Source organism: Ornithodoros turicata, chromosome 6, assembly GCF_037126465.1.
Source record: "Ornithodoros turicata isolate Travis chromosome 6, ASM3712646v1, whole genome shotgun sequence".
NCBI classification, from domain to species: Eukaryota; Metazoa; Arthropoda; class Arachnida; order Ixodida; family Argasidae; genus Ornithodoros; species Ornithodoros turicata.
Window position 1 is genome coordinate 39,250,872 of NC_088206.1, and position 15,035 is coordinate 39,265,906.

Below are 15,035 nucleotides of genomic sequence, written 5' to 3' on the forward strand. Positions count from 1 at the left end.
CGTTTGTTGTCTTGATTGAGGAATTCGGAATGTATTACATAATGATGTCTTATTATTGGGCGCTTGAATCCAGCGTTGATTAACGCGGGCTTACGTGTCACCGCTTAGAGTGTTCCTCTGTTCTTCAGCATTAAGTCTGTGCTATATTGTAATATTTCTCCTTTTGATAGATTGATTAGGTATTATTTCTCATATGTGTTGGATGGTGCGCAGGTTTGGCTCTCTATTAATTGTAGCTGTTGATTGTGTTGTTTCTCGTTATTTCCTTACGTCTATGCTGTTCACTTAATAAGAAATTGATTAATTAAACGTTTTGTAATGTTAGAATTGCGCTCGAAATGTTATGACAGATATTCACGCTATTGCAATGGTGGTCCTCACGTGTAGGACTTCTTATAATACAACTTGTAATTTGATTGTAATCATATTGATTAAGAATATCTTCTTTGTAGTGGTATAGATTTTATTTCCTCTTGTGTTCGTGTCGTTCGTGTTTCGTTGTATTCCATACATCTGTCGGCACCCGTCTTCAACAAATCAGGGCAGATATAATCAGATCTGGTTGTTGGCTAGGGGCGTGCTGTGTGGTTGGATTCATAAAACAAAGTAAAGCTTGTAATGTCTCTTAGAATGAAAATTGTATAGTGTTCGATTAGATTATGTCACGAAGATGATTTTGTGATAGTTAAAATGATAGATTATTCTCTTCTGTTGTTTTGATTAAATGTAGTGGTATAGATTTTATTTGCTCTTGTGTTCGGCTCCCACGGTCTTCCAGGGTCTCTGCTGTTCACAGATAATTACACACAACTATCAGAACCCCCGCTGTTGCACTGATGGTTCTCACGTATAGGAATATTAGACTTTTTATAATACAACTTGTAATTTTGTTTGTAATCATATTGATTAAGAATGTCTTCTTTGATTAAATGTGGTGTCCGTTTCTCGTTTTGATGTGGTATTGTGTAGCTATTATTTCCCTACATGTTGGAGGATATGTCGGTTAGGTTCTATATTAATGATATGTGTTGATTCGAATTATTTCCTTATGTCTGCGTTATTCACTTCAATAGAAATTGATTAATTAAATTTGTGTCATATTGAAATATTAAACTTAGCTTCCACATTGTGCTCGAAATTACTTACATCTATCAGGTTCTCACATCTCAGACTTTATATGATAAAACTTGTAATTTTGATTGTAATCGTATTGATTAAGAACATCTTTGATTAAATGTGCTACTGCAATTTAATTCTGATTCATTGAAAACTTGTGTGTATGATTACAGTTCATAAAACATATTGTGTTCGATCTGTGATACCTATATTCAATGCTATTGCATCATGCCTATAATAAGTATATTCTTTGTTATGTGTATTGTGTTTCTTCTGCATCAGGTTTTTTGGTTGGGTTTTTCTCCTTCACACTGAGTCATAACATAATTTCTGACACTAATGATATTCTTTGTTACGTGTATTGTATTGTGTTTCTTCTGCTTCAGGGTTTTTGGCTGGGTTTTTCTCCTCCACACAGAGTCACAGCATAATTGCTTGCACTATTGACTTTAAAGGGACCGAAAAGTGAAAAATAACCCCCATATTTTTGCCCACTGTCGTGCACAACATGACTGTTTGATAAGACACAGAAAGCATTACTTCTCAATTCGGCATATTTTTTACGTATAAATATTTTGAACATTGCCGGAACATGGACGGTGCTGCCAACAAACGGCGAAAAAGAGAAACTTGGGTTTCGGCGGTTTCCGGTCCAGGGCTCCAGGGATTGGTCAATCCTTACCACGTGAGAGCTAATTTTATACAGATCAAAGTTGACGCACAGGATCTTACAGCTAAACGACATTTTAAAAATGACGCTCACTTCCATAGTTTCTACGTTAATAAAGCATTCAGCTACTTCGCCGCTACGGGCTACGATCCACCGCGCCATCTGCAAGGCCGTCTGTGTTATCGCGTTTATTGTTTACGTCGTTGGTGGTCATGTTTGTCTCGCGAAATAGTAAGTGGAAGTGGATGACATGTTCGTGGCTGCTGTGTCACGTATTCAGGGTACCTACATCTGCCTGGTGTAGTTTTGGTGTTCGGGGATGCTAAAATCATGTTCGTTCGTTCATCTTCGTTTTCTGCCACAAGAGGAGTGAGCGCGAGAACGAATGTGGTTCGAAACACTCGGCTACTAGACACAGCAGTCGTGTCGTGTGTGCTGAGCTTATTTTGCTGCCGATGACTACGAAGAAGATGCCGTAGACGGCGAATTGCGAAGGCGTCCGGAGCAAACTGCCGTTCAGTAACCAGTGATTTTGCTTCACCGAAGTGACGAGTTCAACACAACTCGTAAGTATGTACAGACGTCACACATGTATAAATTATAATAGAACGATGACGTATTCCATTTAACTTATGTTATCCTACTTGTCCCGTACTCAATATTGTCAACATCAACAAATTTAATTTCAGGGGCCTTCCAGTGTTGAAGTGGAAGCAGTAGATTTGTTAGGTGTTGCAGACTTTGTGACATTTATGGAGTCTTTGGACAGGTGCAGAACATTAGTACGATGTCAACAGTAGGAGAAGAAACCGATGAGAACTGCTAGCTTGTTTGAATGGTAGAAGAATACTTCCTGTGTGAAGAAGTGTAGTTATATGACTAGGGAACGCGAATTAATTTTCTAGAGATGCATCCTCTACACTTGAATGACCATTGAAACAGTGAAAGTTCATTGTCTTTTAAGCCCCACTACTTGAATTGTTCAGTGTGTGTCACTGCTCTAGTGAGCCATGCAAGGTGATCACATCATATTGGTCCTAAATTTGTAGGATCTGCTGTGTAGTCACTGTTGGATCTGCAGCATTATTGTCCCTGTAATCTTTTCACCAACAGAGAATACAAAAGTGCACAAATGGTAAAATATAACTAGCTTGTTAAATTCAAAAGGGAAAGACGAAACTGTTTATACTTCTCTTGTTTATTTTGTTGCAGGTTTTACAACTCTATCAAGTACGTCAAAACATCAGAGGGCAGGAAGTCCTACTCTGTTTCCTAAATCCCTGGACAATAAAAAAGAGAGATATAGTTTGAGTTGTGACAAAATGTTGCTTCTACTCTTATATTATATTTCAATTAAATGTTACGATGCATTTGTAGTGTACACTGAAGTCAGACTCAATTCGCATGGCTGTCAAAAGTACTTTACAAAAGTACATCTCAATTACAGTAACAGAGAACTTACGCTGTAAATTATTTAACCATTTTCGAGTACTATGCACACCAATGGTGTATGATTAACTTTGAACCGAGATCAAGGGTTAATAATACTTGAAGTCAGCCCTCAAGTCCTCCTTTACAAATGTTAGTTGGTGACGTGATAATGAATCAGTTACTCCGTTTACCAAAACAGAGTTAATTAAGTGTTAAATCCCAATCTTGGTTTAAATATTAATTGACACTTGGAAACGTAGTCACTAAGAAGTATACTAAAAGGTTATGAACACAGTTCAGCTGAATGACACGGATTAAAATTATCTTACTTACTCCTCACATATACAATTGAGACTTGAGTATAACCTACAAATACACCTATGCCCACAGGTTACTTAACCCACCAGGAACAAACTAGTAATTATAATATGCTGTGACAGCAAAGAAAAAGCAATCAGAAAAGTCAGCGCACTGATGAGAAAGCATCCCTAATAGCATGCATGACACAGATTGAGATCCAGCGGAGTACTTTCTATTGTATTTTCTCGGAGCACCACGTATCCATCTTGTGAATGGCCGACAGGTGGTATAACGAAATTTCCTGCAGAAATAAGGGTTTTCCGTCCAGTTTGCCGTTCAAGTAGCGCGTAAAGACCACACGGCGCTGCCGTGTATGTTGCCATGCTCTTCGTTTCTCGGATGTATGTAAATGACACTTGCTTGACAGACTTCGGGGTCAAGGCACAGTATTTCGAAATATACGGTAGTTCTGATGCAATTGTCTGTCTGCTTTTCACACGCATTCTCTACCTCTCAGCAGCAAAAACCGTAGTATCCATCCGTAGTATCCGTCGGTTTGCATTTCACACATGAACACCTGCACGACGAAAAAACAGCGCTTGTTGCGGCTTACACAAGTGCTTCTCCCTGATACACGGAAATTTCACAAAGCATGTTCACGGCACGGTGAGCTACTGCTGAGGACGAATGTGACTCCGATTAATCTCTGGACGAGGAATCTTCTGCTGCGAAGAACACAGTTTCAGGACGCTAACGCACGAACCACAGTTCTGTGTGAGCGACAGTTCTCGAATGCGGAATTCCAGCGCGCTCATGTTCAAAAGGCTCGACGTTTCTCGATGTAGAAATTGGTCACAAATGCCCACTGCCATTTTCGTTTCCGCCAGATTAGTGCCCAGAAGTGCGCGTATTACATGCGTCCTCGACAAATGGCGCGGGGTCATGCAATTGTTGACAGACTGCCCGGTTTCCTACTGGGTTCCTGGACATGCAATTATGGAAAATTCGATTACAGAAAAACTAAAGCGATTTCAGCGGAGTTCTTTGATATTTGAACTTTCGAAGGTTCAAGCTTTTCGCTGAACATAAAGTTTCGATAGGTTTATATTCACTTTTCGGTCCCTTTAATAATATATTTTCACTTGTACTTTTGTGTATGGCTATCCTTTGCATGTCTATCCTTGCATGTAAACCGCCCACTGCACACCTGTTGTACCGGAAAAATTTCTGAGGGAAGTCGGCCCAGGATGAAAAATGTGAGCGGGTAAGCGTGCACGCAGCCCTCCGGCCACGCTCTGCCCAGTGGTAAGAGCCTCCACCCGAGCGCCGCCTGTCGCGCACGGGAAAAAATCGCGGAAAAAGTCGGCGTGACGGTGGCGCTGCCCTGGTGGCCATGTCGTAGTTTCGCCACCCCCGTAGCCTCGGCATGCCCTATTGCTACTAACGACTAATATTTTTGTGTGGGATTTTATTGTACCCGATAGAGCTTACAGTTCATGACTATATATCAGTACCAAAATTTCTCTCTGTGGGCTGAGCAGTACTTTTATTCTATTGCAAGGATGAGCTGCCGTGTCACCGATAGGACCCATAGAACGAAGAAGAGGCCTTCGAGATTGATTGAGGATGACGTCACTGAAGAGGACCTCTGCAATTTTTCGCTATCACAGCCAGCATCACCACAGCAGTTCGGCTCTCCTCCTCCTCCGCGGTCGCAGCCTCCACCAGATCCACTCAAGAAAGCGAAACCTGGAGGAATGTGGCCAGGTGGGTTGACCTTTGTCACCCTAAAGCATTGTCATTGTGATCTTTCCCTGTATTTGATACTCAGATGAATTGGCACTGCAACTCCTACGCGCAATGGAAGCCTTGGGAGAAGGTGGATGAGCAGTCGCTGATGCTGCAAAGGATTGAGCTGTCACTAAAGAAAATGGTGCTCATGAAGGCATCGCCAAGGATATGATCGGAGTGCTATTCGGCAATAATCTTCCTATTTCCAATATGAGGCCCTGATCAATATGGAGAACTATCTCAACCCAGCCCATGGCCCAGAAACCCATGGACCCAGATCACCCAGAAAATGCTGCGAAGTTAGTAAGTGCTGTTGCATTGATATTTACTCTAGCTCACATGTTCTCACACCTTTCTGGTGTCCCGCATTTTACAGGCAACATTCCTAAGTCTCACAGGAGGTGCCACAGTTAAAGAAAGTATGCCTTGCATGTTGAAAAAATGTATGACCGATGAGGTAGCTACCGGATTTACTTTACCGTGGACGAAGTACGGAGAACAAAAAATTTGAATTTCTGAATCTCAACATATTGTGTTCGGAATGTATATTGCATATTTAGGTAGCAACTGTCCTCACACATGATTATATGTGCTTCACAAAAAGCTGTTAGGATTGTGGTGGCCACGGATGATGACGACGATGTGCCCCTGCTGTCACGCGCTGGCTGATCAGTTCTATCGGCACCGTCCTAGCGTGAGGCCACGAATATCTCTGAGATCTCGAACATTTCACCATCGCCTGTGAGGACTCGTGTAGAGGATCACCACATCGTCTACATTTGGTGATCCGGACGAAGAACAGCATGTTCGGCGTAATTTGGCTTCTTAACATCCAAATTTCGACAGCGACAACCACCATCGGGGTTCAGTTCGACCCACCTCATCACCACCACCAACACAGTGCAGACAGAAGTCGATAGCACAACTCGTAAGCCCCAAGCACGTCGTTCCACTGGGGTCTCGTAATGGGAGGCCACCATCTTTTCGCTCTGACCAGGCACCCTTCGGCTTCGACGCCCAGTACCGGTCGCGCGGTGCGCCGTGGTCCATCACACTTCGCCGCTGGTCGCTCGCCTTGACGACGCGTCAGCTCGGCAACGCCTGAACACACTCGTGACTACGTATCACGTCGCCGCCACCGCACACGCCCTGCCTGCCTTCGCCACCGTCCCCCAAGAATACACACGGTCCTCAGGATGTCCCCACAGTGTCATCGTGTCATCGTCCTTCGAGGTGTACAACAGAAATGTCCTCAGGATAACAGTCGCGAACTGTCCGTAGAGTCATTCAGCTACGTCCTGTGCCCTTCCCTTGGGTAGCTAGCGAGACGTGAAGTGTTACGTTGTTTAGTTTACCTGCTCAGAGTCCCCTGAACACATTTCCCGAAGAACACACTGTCATCCCAGGGCTATCCTACGGTTGTCAGATGGGGACTGGGATGGCATCCCTGGGACGTCAAAATCTGATCCTCAGAGTATCATACTTCCACTTTGGCATATGAGATGACGTCCCCGGGGCTGTCCCTCCCTCATCCTCAGGGACCGATTTAGGACAGTTGAAGTACACATGGAGGAGAAAGCTTTCCCTCACTTCCCCTCTTTGATTCGTTTTACTTTGTCTTACTTTGCTATTTGCGGCACGCACACCCGCCAAGTGCTTACAGAAATAAATCAAATTGAAGTGACACCAAAGTTATGGCAGCATTCTTATTGTTCCAGTGATAAACATAATCTTGTCAGGGTCACTAAGTCCGAGAAACCCTCGTATGGCCAACTGTAGGGTGGGACAAGCGTAAGCTTGCCCACATCACGCTTCAAACATACTGCGCCACCTGTGGCTTTTTACAGAGAGTTTGGCAATCTTTTGAGCCTTTTCCGCTTCAGGGGCGGAGCCTGTTTTGGCGTCAGCAGTCGGTGTTGCACCGCCCAAAAGGCTGGAATCCAAGCAAAATCCGCTTATCAGCCAGCAGGCAGGGGCCATCCTGATGCAGTTCCCCGGCTGATCGACATGTACTTTTGTCGCGCTCAATGTAATCTACCAGGGTCGCCGGCTTATGAGCTACAGGTGCCTGTGAAATAGGACTTCGTCAAATTGAAAAGATTCGAGGACGAAGGGATCTCGAAGGACGCGGTACGCACGTGTTCCCAGACGGAAATAAAAAGCCCACGGTTGTCCACAGGATATCCGAAGCCGGACATGCAGATATCCGTGGGATATCAGCTATTTTCCACCAGACGTCCTAGGGACGTCCGAGTGGCCACCTCGCGACATTCCGAAACACGTCCGTTCCAGGACGAGCCACGGACGTGGCTACTCAGAGGGTTTTATTGATTTTTATACTAATTATATCCGTTCCTGCAACTAGAGCATGTGTTAATTATGAAACCACTTGTTACACTGGATGCAAAAGTAAAAATAACTAGGTTTATTCATAAAAACCTTCCGGTAGACGGAAGCAAATAACCTCACACATCAACAGCAAATGTAAGCAAAGTAACAAAATATTGCGAAGAACTTATATAAGATGTAACTTGCAAAACAAAACTTGTGTGAGAGATATATCAAGATGGTCATACGTGCCTTGCGTACAGGGTGAACTTAGAGCACCGGCGAGATCATCGGTAAACTCACTATCACAAAAAAATAGTCATCTGCTTTGCCCTGAAGGCAGAGGTAAAACTGTACCTTTAGGTAAATGCTAATAGGTACATACACATGTATAAAAAGCTAAACTGTAAGGGTAATAAAAAACCACTGAGGTAAAAAAAGGCACATATACTGTGCCTTTTTATGGACCAGAGTAACTGGGCAAAGTTGTCTAAAAGCTGCAGTCTGTGGTCACACAATTCCCCATTGTCATCTTGGCAAAGAATAGGACACGGAAAGGACGACAAGAAAACTTTGAAAAGATGCATCTCTCAGGACAAACGTGCAAAGATTTTTGCAACAGGTATCGAAAAACAGCACGCAAACAGATTGCTTGTTACTGAATTGGCTCTGCATATTCACCGTAAAATGAATGTGACAAATACAACCAATCGAAATGAATAGTTGTCAACACGAGAAACTAAACTATAAGCAACGCGAAGCACTAAACTTACGAAATTTGTGTGAGGCTTGCTAAGGTGTACATGACATATTCCAAAATTGGAAAATCTTTATATAAGCTGTACATATTGTCATAATGGCACATGACCTTTGTGTGCACAGCAGCACAGAAGACGGAGTGTAAATTCGTTAAGCACCAACAAGCCAATCAAAAGGTCACTAGGAACACAAAAGGGCGCTCTGCTGCAGCCTAAAAGCATAACTGTTTGCACCTGAGGTAAATCTATAAATATCTAAGGGATAAAAAGGTGAAAATCCAAACAGGTATCTAAATTACTGACCACTGTCTCTGTGGCCTCACATCAGTATAAGACTATTTTATGGACCGGAGAACATGGCACTTTTGTTGGCAAGGGCGTTGCAACAGGGACCAAGATTACTTGGGGAAAATGCAAGTACTGAGACATCACAGCTGTTAAACTAACTGAATTCCTCAGCAGTGCAAAAGTTGTAAAAATTCTGGGAGCTTTGCTCAAGTATACCGAGCTTTTGCTGTAATGTCCTAAATCTTTTTATGTACAGGTATCCGCACAGTTAACCGATCTCCGCTCTCGTGGCTTTGCTCCGATAAGTGCCCAACTAGCGGCTGACGACGCAAACACAAGAGAGCTCGTCCAGGGCGGGCCCCACCTCGCACTTACAAACGAAGATATGCCGTATGAGACACACACACACAAAAAAAAAGAGGCAGATTGCAGACTTCTTATCTTTTTTTCTGCTGTTCTGTGCACGCGTGCGTGTTTTCGTCATATAGCACGAGTGCACACGGGAATACAGTAAAGAAGAAAAATCCAGCACCCCTGGACGAGTCACTAGTGTTTGCGTCCGTCAACTGTTAGTTGGGCACTTATCGGTGCAAAGCCACGGATGCGGGAGATTGGTTAACTGTGCAGATACCTGTACATAAGAGCTGAGCTGTTCAACCGGCCCAAAGTATGTAATGTTGAAAACTATGGGTAGACAACTGTTCATCACATGGGACACAGGCAAGACTTCAGTTGCAGGGTGGTCACTGTGTCCTCAGCATCTTGTCCTGTGCTGCCCTGCTGAAACTGCTTTCTGGTTCTGAGGTGCACGTTCAGACATGACCTCTCTTGTTGCTCCTGGGGTATACAATTAGGAGCTCTTGTTTGGAGTGAATCTGAGTGACATGTCAGGATCCTAACTAAGCCTCATCTGGTTAATCACCTCTGGAATCTGCTTCACCAAGACCTGAAAGACAACAGTCGACTGTAAACAATGCAGACAACACAGTTCCTGTGTTAGTCAATCTGGGTCGGAAGCTTAAATGGATAGTATACTTAAGCGTGAAGTAAGTTTCCCAATTGTCTTAGAACTATTCGATGGTCACTTCAGGTGAAATTTACATCCTTACATGTTCTACATAGGACGCAGTTTCACCTTCAACTTCTCCAATAACCTATTATCAAAAAAAAAAAAAAGCAAGACGACTTATTTTCCTACACACTTGCAGTGTAAGAATACCATTTTGCTGCCAACGGTGTACTACCAGACTAATAGAGACGTGTAAATATTGAATTTTCCGAATACGAATGGTATATGAGTATCTACAAAATTGCACCTTGAATATCGGATGAAATTTATAATATTTTCCTGGAATGTATAATCTAGCAGTGGCATGAGTTTCTTGAAATCAAACCGGTGAGGCTGATGTTGACAGACACCGTAGTACTGAAAATGATATTTTTCATTATAAAATATGTTACAACCTAAAATATTAGTGCGAAATATGCAGTCCTGCCCCATTAGTCACAAAAACTACAGACTTTCTATATATACCAGAACTGACTCCATAATCAAAAATCTGAAATTTCTAATTTTTATTAACAGGATTATTTTATTAACATAGTTCAATTAAGAGGACTATTTTCCTTCAGTTGCGGTTTATCTAAAAGCTATAATGAGACCACTGATGCAGTGTTTGCATGTGAACTCCACGTCCAGGCAGACCTTGCTGTTTTGTTATATATATTATATATATATATAGGTTGAGGTAAAAGGATTATCAAATGGCCACGGAGTTTAACAGAAGTTGCAAAAAAAAGAAGACGCGGAAATATATTTCAGAGAAGTTACATAGGGAGACTTTAAAAAGTAAAATGGGCAAGGGTCGACGTTTCGGCAGTGGCACTGTCTTCGTCAGGACAAGAGAGTCTTTTGTACTGACGACAAATTTTCCGGACAACCTTTCCAACGACGACAACCTTTCGACATCGCTGCTGTCGAAACGTCGAATGCCCCTCTTAGTTTTTAATAAAGTTCCCCTTTTTATTCCTTGTCCTGTAGAAGCACTGTCTCCACTTCTGATCTTTATTGGGATATCTATCTATATATATATCTATAACTGCTAGATGTGAAATTAAAGTGAAACTTCATCAATATTTTATAATTCAAGCTTTTTCAGCAAATCCCTGATAGCATAAACGGAGGCTGTCCTTGTTTAAGTAAGCAAATTTTTCAGAAATTCTGCAACTAATTTACTTGGGCCTCTGTCGAACACGTACACAAGTGGATAGTAGTACAACAACCACGTACACCAAATGATCTTGTGTTGTGATGAAATTTGCCAAATTTGAAATGAAGCCTTAATCGAGCGGATTGCAGTTTGACTCCCCATGCATAGCTACGGTTTCTCTGAACCGCAGCCAGTAGAGCAACATTTATCACTGTCAGCGGTCACACCAATCTGGCGCATATTTTAGTTGAAGCATTTGGCTCTCGAACAGAAATGGTAGCGTAGTGCCCTGCACTTCTTCCACAGTTTTGTATTACTTCGGCATTGTAAAAGAAAAAATCTGACCATAAATAATTCGTGTCACGTGGTCCTTCAACAAGAATTTCCCCACATTCTGCTGATCTCAGTACTGCCCGAAAAAACCTCCGATTAAATTAATTATTGCAGTTAAGAAAATTTAATCAATGTATTTTAATTAAAGTAGCTGTCTGGTAGTTCTATACTACCACACACAAAAATATTTGCTTACACGAAGATCAGACCTGCAAAACAGCATTTGTGGTGTCACATGAAATTAAACACCCTGTTTATAATCAACCTCCTGAAGTGAAGCGGTTCTGATGTATGCAGGATTTACAAGTTACGCAACGGTTTGACTGAAGGCCCCATAGTGAGTACATGATTACCATGTGCACAGGTAGTCACGAATTCCTGTATGGCACCCAAACGTGCTGTGTACCAGATTCATCAGATGTTCTTCAACAGAGAATCGCACAGTATACTTACGCATATTGCATAAGCTAAATTACAACTTCTATAATACCTACAATATAGAGACTAGGTTTGTGACTCAGTATGTTAATGAGTGTAATGTACCTTGTCACACGAAATGAAACCTCCTGCTCCTTCGCTGGACTTTAGGCAGGAGAAGCTCGCATGTGTTTGCAATCCTGGCTGCACCTGTGAGGAAAATTCAAAGGCACTACATGTTGCTACAGTTGTCTACTGCATCCACATCTACTGATTGTGTTTCTCCGAGGTGTCTAGCTGACATTCAGCACCTGGTTTTCCTTTTTCTGCACACCTTCTGCGTGTCCAAGCATGAAAATAACACATATGTTACATAGAGATAAACGTGGACGGTTGCAAATTTTAAAAGGCATATCATTGCGCCAGTTTGAAAGCATACGACTAAGGCAAAGTTAGCCTGCGTGACGATTATGAGTCGAACCCTGCTAATTAATAAACATCCTCGTTAAAACCCCTAGAATTTCACACTTCACCTTGCTAGCTGCTTTGCAGTGCGCGTCGTTCTTTTCTCACGAATAGTGTCAGAGAAGTTTCTTGGTTGATGTCAACACAGGCACACACTCACACACACCAAGTAAAAAGTCGCGGCCTGCACTGCAACTTGTGTCCTCCTTTTCGAGGAGGTACTGCTTGCCCGCGTGGTACAGCTCGCCCCGGCTCCCCCAACGCATTCGTCGTCTTCAACGCTGTAACACTGGGACGAGAGATTATTTTATTGCAGCGCCCACATCGGTGTCGATAAGACACCGAAATTCATATAAGCTCACCGAAATTTGGTCCGGAACCGCAGTTTCTTCTCTATCCAGCACACAGCGAGGACGCGGCAGGCTGCCTTTCGATGTCATCTTGATTGTCTCGATTCCTGTGAGAGACTCGCTCCTACTCTAGGATCCGCTACAGCCCATTCCGGTAACATAGTCCCACTGCTGCTTAGCAATCCATCTCATACAACACATTCTGAGAAACCAGACGCGTACGAAGAAAACAGTTGTCTCACGTGCAAACACCCGAGCTCACAAAAACGAAGATGGCGCCGGACTAGACTGATTCAGCCATGTAGATGCAGCCGTCCGATCGGCTCGGGTTTCGTATCTCTCCAAAATAATTGTTAAAAATATTTATGTTTTCGGTCCGATAAGTTATTGAAGTACTTTTTAGTTTACAATTAACTGTTTGAAAACTATTTTTGATTTTATTATCGCAATTCACATACTGCAAATATGACACTATTGCAGCACATTGTAGTGCGTTATCATGCACAACAAGAAGCGCGTTCCTTTCTTCTTTTTCTTGCTGCAAGGCAGTGCCCATGGACATCGACTTTCAAATTTTGACTGTGACAATGAATTAAGATATCTTCAAATATCCATAGAAGGACGTCCCACGGATCACGAAATTTCTACATCCATTTACGGACGTCCGTGGGCTAACGAAGTTTCGTTGTCCGTAGGCTGATCTCCGAGGGACGTCCTGCGGGTGTCCCGCCTCGGACACGGACGTAAGGATCAATCTCGGATGTCCGGGGGACAATAGTTCCGTCTGGGATTTTCACCCTTGCATCGTGACCAGGCGCTTAGCATCAACATGGCGTCGGCGACCGGTTGACGACTGGACAACAATAGAGCGCGCAAGGGGGGTCGTTCAGCCGTGACGTCGCGTGACGCGCTCTAGGTTAGTCTCCTTTTAATAGCCAAACCAGGGCCCCTCAGCTACGACGGTAAAGCGAATGTCCCCAGGGGCAAATAGTCGTTTTTTGACGGCAGCGACACCTAGCTCGAACTAATCGAGTTTGTACATGACATGGTTCATGACTTCCCCGCAATAAAATTGCAATTGAATCGATTGCACCTGCAGTCGCTGCCCGAGAAAAAACACGCAGATGTAAGGAATTTAACACCGTTCGGAACAGGCTCTTCCGGAAACACGTCCGGGCTTCCAGTCTCCGGCTCGTCCGTGCGGTGCATTTGTGTCTCGTCCGTTTTTTTTTTCTCTCTCTGTCGGATTTTCTCGTCGTGGTTTTTTCTCTCTTCGGTTCTCGTCGGTCAGTTTTTGTGGTTTTTCGTGCCTTTTTGCTGTTTGCTGCTTATTGAAGTCTTTGCGGAGCGTGGCGTGGAAGGCGATGGCTGTTACCGCGCCGCAAAGTGGTGCAACAACAGCAACAAAACTCCAGGAATTTCACTTTTCCACTATCCAACCGACTGTGACGAGAAGTACGTGTGTTTCTCACACTGTCAGCGCATTTGTCTGCGCTGTTTTGTGCACTTTTGAAGTTGGCTCTGATATGAATTCAAGGTGTTTTGCTGGGGTAAACGTACGCCAACTTGTCTGAAGCTGGCGAACTCGGCCAAAGGACCGTTGGCTATGCGGGCTTACGCGAAAACGCTCGTCATTCCTGTGCGAGTGACCCGAGCCGTCCGGCTCGTTCTTTGGTAGGTATCGTGGTTCCGCAAGGGTAGGTATGCTGGTGCCTAAACTCAAATATAGGTCCAGTCGCTGATTTTCGGAAGAGTGGTGGCGCAATCATTATGTATTGCTTTCAGCAGATTCTTAATCGTTACAGGAGCTGCGCTCGCGCCAAGCTTCCTCTGTGTCAGTGGATTTCCTCCCTCAGAGCTATATAATGGACTAAAAACTATATGGACTAAAACAACAACATACCGAAAGCCGAAGACAGCCAGAAGCCCAGGCATACGCTGATTGCCTTCTCGACTATAGCACAAACGAAATATAATAACCCCGACAAACAAAGCTATGTAGAGAGAAAATGGGGATTCGTACACCTGTTTCTGCAAACCACATGCATGACATCTTATACAGAGCCAAAGTTTGGATCATTGCTGTTTTAGATTGTCCACTCCCCAGTTGTATATTCATTGTGTGTAGTGGGTACAGTGCTGTAGGTTATGTCACATTACATTTAATATTGCGCCCAAATTGTTTCATAGACATACCTGGTGAGGAACACGTGACATCCGTGTCGGCCCCATCTACCTCAGGAATTGTCGCCAAAGTCTCGCCTCTAGGTAACATATTTTGCATTATACTTCATGCTATAGCCCCCAGTTTTACTCATAATTCAGATACTCAATTGACCATTGTGGGAAACCCACTTTGGGTCAAGCCATGAACTGTTTGGTGAGCTTCAGATAGATAGATACACGTAGGGGGAAAATGTGGAAATGTAGATCTCACTGGTGCGACCAGCTGTTCTTTTTGTTGGTGAGCTTCGATTTACTGTATTTTGCAGTTCTCGAGTATAGTACAAGGAGCTGAATGCTACTTCGTGGCGATCAAAAACACATCTTACAAATAGGCCTTCCTGGTGATTTGAGG